General features: G+C 34.2%; 1 protein-coding gene across 6 annotated transcripts in view; it reads left to right on the top strand.

The window, feature by feature from the left end:
- LOC117105143 (TRMT1-like protein) overlaps positions 1 to 7,540 on the top strand; it is a 49,029-nt gene that overhangs the window by 15,720 nt on the left and 25,769 nt on the right. The window contains exon 9 of one of the 6 annotated variants that reach the window (XM_033246201.1): positions 6,887 to 7,413. The exons of 4 other annotated variants lie outside the window; for them this stretch is intronic. The gene's annotated coding sequence lies outside the window, so the exon portion shown is untranslated. Of the gene's footprint in view, positions 1 to 6,805; positions 7,414 to 7,540 lie in introns of those variants that run through there. One more of the 6 variants, XM_033246199.1, reaches the window with a different exon arrangement.

Genomic DNA, 7,540 nt, shown 5'->3' with positions numbered 1-7,540 from the left:
CAGCACATGTAGCTTAAAAGACAAAAGCAGCTTAAGCTATCCTTAGTAATCTGGTTTTAAAAAATGTATGCATTCAAAGATTACCAGTATGTAAAGGTCAAAACATCCAGATAGTTGGAACTAAATTGGATTATACAATGTCCGTCATACTTCAGTGTCAAGAAAACGAGAACAATAATAATCTAAAATAAGTCATAGCTAAATGGTTCAATGAAATCGGAGAAAAGTATACTTAATCTTCGAAAGTTATGTACAAGTATACAGTTCAGATGGATTGACATTCTTTCTAAAATTATTGTCTAAAAGAATGAATACTGCGCATGTATGGAGTGCCCTTATACACCAAAGATGCTTATTCAATAAACAGAGATGGCATTAATAATGAGAAAAAAAGCATGACTTGCTTGTAAAATCTATTTTAAAAAGATGTAATAGAAATCCAATTAAAACAATTAATCAAATATGTTTTCCAACTTACAATAAGTTCTGCTTGTATGTATGCCAACCATGTAAGTTCTTTTTGGAAAAAACCATTTGACGTCATTGGTCAACATTTTTCAGAAATAATATGATTAAGTGTTAATATTGATGATAAAATACACTTTAGGTATTCAGTATAGAGCATCAATATAATATAGCAATAAATAAACAAATTATTTATATCTTAGCAATGACACTAGAGCAGGTCAAGGAACTATAGGCTTGATAATGATCTTGTTATTTTTATTATTCATACAGCGACTTTCCAGTACACTCCATTCTTCAATACCAAATATATTGTTAACCGAAACTAACTTTTCTTTTCTCTTTAATTACAACTTGCCTAAAGCTTTTCTTAAGTTTTTTTTTACATTAAAGTATTAAAGAAATCCAGCCTTGATTACAATGTTTTTAGTAACTTCCGACCAATCTCCAACCTTAGCTTCCATTCTAAAACTACAGAGAGAGATATTGCTGCACAGTTACTTTCTTTTCTAACTGAGCATGAACTACTAGATATTCATCAATCTGCTTATAGATCTCACCACAGTGTTGAGACTGCAATTGTTAAAGTTCTCAACGATCTCTTACGCAACATGAACGAAGGAAAAGTTTCTATTTTAATCCTTCTCGATCTCTCGGCTGCTTTTGATACTGTTGACTACCAAATCCTAACAACACGCGTAAGCTCATCCTTAGGAATAACTGACAAAGTACTTAAATGATTTCGTTCATATCTAAGTGATCGAACCTCATTTGTCCGCATTAAATGTGACACTTCTTCTAGAGAAACCTTGAAGTTTGGGCTTCCACAAGGATCTGTCCTGGGTCCTATTCTATTCTGCATGTATATCACACCTTTAGGCAAGATAATTAGAAAACATGGTTTCCAATACCATTGCTTTGCTGATGACGTTAGGATATATTTTTCAGTCGACCCCTTACATTCGACTGTTAATGACACAGTATCTATAAAGTACAAGTATGTCTGGATGAAATCTGCATCTGGCTCTGCTCTAACCTGCTGAAATTAAACGAAAAGAAAACAAGAGTTCATGCTGATAGGTTCGAAACACAATTTATACAAAGCAGGAACTCACCACATCACATCAAGATTGGTGAAACTCTAATCAAACCATCACCCACCTGCAGAAATCTTGGCATTCTTTTTGACAATACCCTTTCAATGGTTCAACATGTGAACGCAGTTTGTGGATCTGCTCGTTTTTCCCTTCATAACATCAGTCGCATCCGAAAGAATATAAATAATCACATTGCTAAAATACTCATTCAGTCTTTCATAACTTCAAGGCTAGATAACTGTAATTCCATTCTGCACGGATTGAACACGTCACTCATCACTAAACTCCAGTGTGTCCAGAACAGTGCTGCCCGACTTATAACTCTGAAGAGAAAACACGATCTCATAACTCCAGTCCTCAGGGAATTACATTGGTTACCAATGAATCAACGTATCACGTACAAGCTAGGGATGCTCATTTTCAAGGCTCTGCATGAAATTTCACCGGTCTATATCAGCAGGCTTGTGACCCCCCACAAGCCATCTCGATCAGGACTCTGCTCGGCTGATCGCTCATTGCTCGCAAAATACAGAACCAACAAACACTGGGGATCGAGGGCTTTTAAATTTGCAGCTGGAAAAGTCTGGAACCAGCTCCCGTTCGACGTTCGAAATTTGTCTTCACTCTCTGAACTTAAATCTTTTCTTTTTATTTCCCATTTTGAATAAATTCAATAACTGCTTTTTCTCCGTCTCTCACAGGCCGGCATTTATTTTTTGGGGCCACTGTCTAGATTACAACTCCTGAGCACCTGGTCGTCTGTGTCAGGGCAAATGTGTTTCCCGTTCCTTTTTTCAAGCCGCCTAGGCAGAAGTCCGGGATTGCGCCAGGGTGGTGATGGATGGTGACCTCGAAGAGTATTTGCATCTTATTTTGCCTATCATTCCCATCCATGTCTGGTCCGACACAAATAAATATACATTAAGATTAAATAAATAATTAAAATTTATTAATTCACATAATAATGTGGAAAATGGCTACATGTACACTTGGCAGGTGTAAAACGGCACCGCGAGCATCCCTACTAGGGATGGATATGTGCGCCTAACAAAATGACATTATTATTAATTATTACATTATCCAGTACTAAAATAATAGCAGCTAAATACTGTGATAAAGTACTGGAGGTTGCTGAAAATAGGTTAGTATTGGATGCATCATGCTACTAAAAATGTATATTGTATTCCCTGCATATCGAGAATTTCACTTTCCTTGCTATGTAGCTTGAATGATCATTATTATAGACAGGTTCATCTCTTGGTCAGGTTTTAGCAGATAACACTCGATCGCATGTCTATGTTATACATAATAATTTCTCTATTACGTGGCATAGTATAAAATAATAAAGCTGAAACTAGCTTGGAGGGGTGGCAGCTTGATGATCTTTGATGTATGTACTGTAGCTTTTCCCACATAATGTATGTGCTTTAGCCATGTGTCCTCCATGTTTAGTCAATCCTCCATAGGCTGGTTTCTCTGCCATATAGTTTTCCTGAAATCACATTTTCTCTACTTCACAATGTAATGCGCTATTATTGCTGTTTGCTTTATGTGCAGAGTATTTTGTTATATGTGCTTAAATTGCCAATAACCTGGCCTATATCTCTATTACTGGTTCTAAAGGTCTTGGTTGTAAAATGAATTCTTGTTGTGATAGTAAGAACAGGGACAATTATGGTGATTAAAACTACACAATGTATGAGATAAACTTGACTTCTTTCTATTTATTTAGACCCTCAGAAGGAAAATGTCATATGCTGGTAGGACAATAAAGAGAAGCTTAGAATTGGCTTAACTGTACATCTTACATAAATATTCCATACATAATGTTTATTATTTTAACTGTTATTAGAGCAGTGCTATGGCTAAGATAAATGGTAAAGTATAATTAATTAGGTAATTAGTGGAACATTACAATAACATCTGTAATTGCAGTTCCTGTAGCCTTTGTAAAATGTTAAGCCCCACTCTTTCCAATTTACCAGTTTAAAAGGCCTATCGTAAAACCTTGAATAGGAGCCTTGGGTGGCCTTTTTTTTTGCGAACTTTGGATGGGCTTCTTTTTGAGATGGGCTTTTTTTCGAGGCAACTTTTGCAAATTCAAATCAAATTGTAACATCAGTCTATATCATTAACCGGCATTAAATTACCTGAACTACTGTGTAAACCAAGCATGTTTTTAATTTATTTTGTTTCTCTGGGATTCATGTAGCGGTACTATGTTCAGAATGATAAAAATGATATGTCAGCAATACAATACAACAATTATTTTTCTTAATACAATTTAGAGTTTACAATCAAATCGTCTGCATGCCTCCCCCCTCCCCCACAAGTTCAAATGACTCGGTTTCTCTCCTTTAACACATTTCCAGAGCAGCTGTTCAAGATGCCAAATTTAGACTTCAAATTACATAATGTTTGTTTTGAAGCAAACTGATGCATTATATAATTTTATTAAAATTACTTTATTTTTACCCACCAAATTTGAATCTCATGGAAGAAACTTACATAATTCTTATCACTTCTCAGAGCTTAAATCTAAAACAAATAGGCTATCTAATAGTCGGTCATACTTTCACAACAAGCAGCAGTAAACTGATTTTTGCGACAGTGCTCCTCCAATGAAATCCATTCTTTTCCTTTTTGACGTTTTTGTAACTTTTGTAAATTAGTTTTTAATTCTCTCTGAAACATGTATATACACGCAATCTAACCTTTAGGCAATAAGGTGTATTGTGTTTTTATTGTGACCTTTTTCAAATAAAGATATATAAATTTGTTGCTATATATATTTTTATATTTATAGAAACACCTGTTAAATAAAAGGGGGAAAAAATATTGCAATTAATAGTCTTGCATATATGGGGAGGGCATAAAAGAAGTGCATTATCTCACTGCCCCAAAAAATTTGCCCCATGTTAAAAATCACCTTTTCCCAGCTATTTTCTCATCACTTCATTAGTTTAGGCCCCACTTTGTATTTCCCATCAACTCTTCCCGCCACCCCCAAAGTTAATATAAAGAGATAAGCCACTTTGATGTGCTACCAGATTAACTGATTTGAAAAGGCTAATGGCCAGAAAAGTAGGTGCCTCCTTTTTTTGGAAGAGATTGCCGGAATGATGATGCTTGTGCTTTTGTAATGAGAATCTCAATAAGGACAAACATTAATCTTCAGTATTTTAAAATCATTGTAACAATTGATTTTTTAGCCAAGTCTCAGAATTCTCAGTGCTCTTCAATTCACTTCTTAAACTCCATAAAAGGTGAACTTAAATACAATGAGGATTTAAAGACATATTTCTGTTGGATGAATTTTACAATAAAAAGGAAGTTTCACCTTTAGTAGCATTTGACCAATCAATAATCGGCACCACTTTTTGAGATGCATCTAGAGTGAGTTTTGGAAAATCCAAGCAGTGGTTTGCTCAACAGCTAGGTCTAAACTTGTATTTTGTTGTGCATTCAAAATTAAATTTGATGAGCGATGTTTATGTTCTAGTTAAAGGTTTACCAGTTCTGAGTGTCCCAAACCATGTACTGTGTCAGCACTCTGACATTTTTGCACTTAAAATAGTATATTAAATCAGCAGAAAAATATTTTTTTTGTTGATCAGAAGTTAACTTATTTGGTTATTTTAAATGATCTTCAATATTTTAGTAGAATTTGTGTATTTTTGACAGATGATATCTTTTAATTGTTGTACATACTGTACTGTACTGTACTATCAACCAATTGTAGATTGTAGATCAGTTGTCATGTGGTTGGTTAAATACCATAAACTCATTTAAAATTTATTGCAAAAGATGAGTTTGAAAAGACAAAAGACAAAATTATGGGTTTTCGTAAGCCTAGTTTCCTGTCAGAATTCAGTCAAAATTTCTAACATTTGTTATGATTGGTGCGATTCTTATGAGTGTTTCGACAAGTCGAATCAAAACGACATAGTCTTGATTGTGCTGGGCGGCGGTAATGATTCTTACGAGGTGTTGAATTTTTCAACCTCCAATGGTAAATCCTGTCTTAACGTCGTTACATGTCTGTTACGTCCAGTTTAATTTCTCATAACATTCTTTACTTTCTGTCTGGTTTTGTCATTAAAATATCCCGTTGAAATTTGAGGACAATTTTGCCGTTTGATTTAACACAGTAGCCTAGTCTATAGTCCCATAGTACAGTATAGGGCCTACATATCTTGATTTGCTAACTTTCTTGTTATCGATTGTAGTGTTTCAATTCTGAAAATATCAATTAGGCCTGTATTGTACTTTCTTGATTTCATTTCCCTTATTTAAAATTATATTCAACGTGTCAGTTTCCAGTCAAGCATTGTTACATTGCTACGAACGTCACAACCGGTTTCCTGTCAAATTTCGTATTTCTTTGCTAAAACATAATAATCGGAAGAAATTCTGACTTCTTACCTTGATTGGATACCAGCCTTTATATGAATACATACAAATTGTGGTACTGGTAATTATTTCCTGAAAATTAAAACTAGTGTATTAATCAAGACTCCTTTCATGGTGGTGTACTCTGAACAATAATACTGTGATTGCAAGATGATGTTAGGATGACTTACAATAATTGGGAAATGACGTTTACATTACAGTACTTACAAATTGTAAGTAATCTTGACATCATTTTACAAATTTCTAGATCTTATTTTGTTATTTGAAATGAGCTATTCAGTGTTTTAGTAGAATTTGTGTTTATATTTTTTGAGGTGGTATATCTTGTAAATGTTGTACTATACTATCAATCAATAAACTGTTAATGTTAGGCAATTAAAGAAACAACTGTAGTATTAGATGTAATGATTTCAAAGCTCAACATAATCATTTTCTGGAATAAAAGTTAGCCATTATCATAATTGTTTTATTCCTCAGTCTGTAAAACAGAATTCTGTCTCTAGATAACCACTTGCCAACTTCTACTGGATGAGTTTCTGCCGGCTAAGGAATACAGTTTCTAGTAATGATGTTACAATTTTTATTGTAAATTATATTTATTATATACAAACAAGATGTTCATCACTATGGCAATCAATCTCCCCTGAAATTATATTCTTGATAGTTTTAAAAATTCATTTATTCATTCATATTAATGTCAATTTTAATTCCAATATTTTATTCTAATCTGTTTGAATCTTCTATATTGGTGTTTTTTACCTCCGCCAAGAAAGTTGGCAGGAGGTTATGTTTTGCATGTTTATTTGTTTATTTATTTATTTGTATGTCAGCATGTTTGTTGTGAACAGCCTGCAACCCATAGTTGTTATCAGAAATTCATCAAACTTAACCACCATGTTCCTTTACCAAAGATCTGGAAGTGACTGAATTTTGAAGGGTCAGGGTCAGGATCAGGATCAGGATCAAAGGTCAGATACACAATGATTGAAAAACTACTTAAGCTAAGTATAATTGTCTGCCGTATGGATGTGTGTGTGGGTTTGCTGGTAAAGTGTAAACAAACATATGACCATTAATTTCAAAGTGATATATGTGAAAACAATTTAGTGTAGTGGTTAGAAGAGTGTTTTCCACACTGCTAGCCTGGGATTCAAATCCCAAGGAGTCAATTGTTTTTTTTTTGGTTTTTTTTCTCATTTTCTTTTTATGGGGACAATATGCGGGGGAAATTTATACTGAGGAGAATTATGATGTGGGCAGAGGTATGCATTCTCCTAGTGCCCTCTAGTTTATATATATATTTCTTAAGGATGTTTAGTGTAGGAGAGCCACTTGATAGTGCTTGTACTTTTGGCAATCCTCAGGTGGTGAACATCTTGTTTGTGTGTTTGTCTTGTATAGTTTTACCTGGATATTGAATAAATGAAATAAAATTTTCCTCAGTAGTTCTTTTTGTATGTGTGTGTGTGTGTGGGTATGTGTAGGTGTGTGTACTAAGAGTGATGACAGCTGGTTATGTTTTAGGCTGGTGTGGTTGCCTTCACATACTGTTGGTGATTGATCTA

The sequence above is a fragment of the Anneissia japonica genome, unplaced genomic scaffold (genome assembly GCF_011630105.1).
Source record: "Anneissia japonica isolate Jap-2015-1 unplaced genomic scaffold, ASM1163010v1 scaffold287852_len814684_cov197, whole genome shotgun sequence".
NCBI lineage: Eukaryota > Metazoa > Echinodermata > Crinoidea > Comatulida > Comatulidae > Anneissia > Anneissia japonica.
This window is presented reverse-complemented; position numbering and strand designations above follow the sequence as displayed.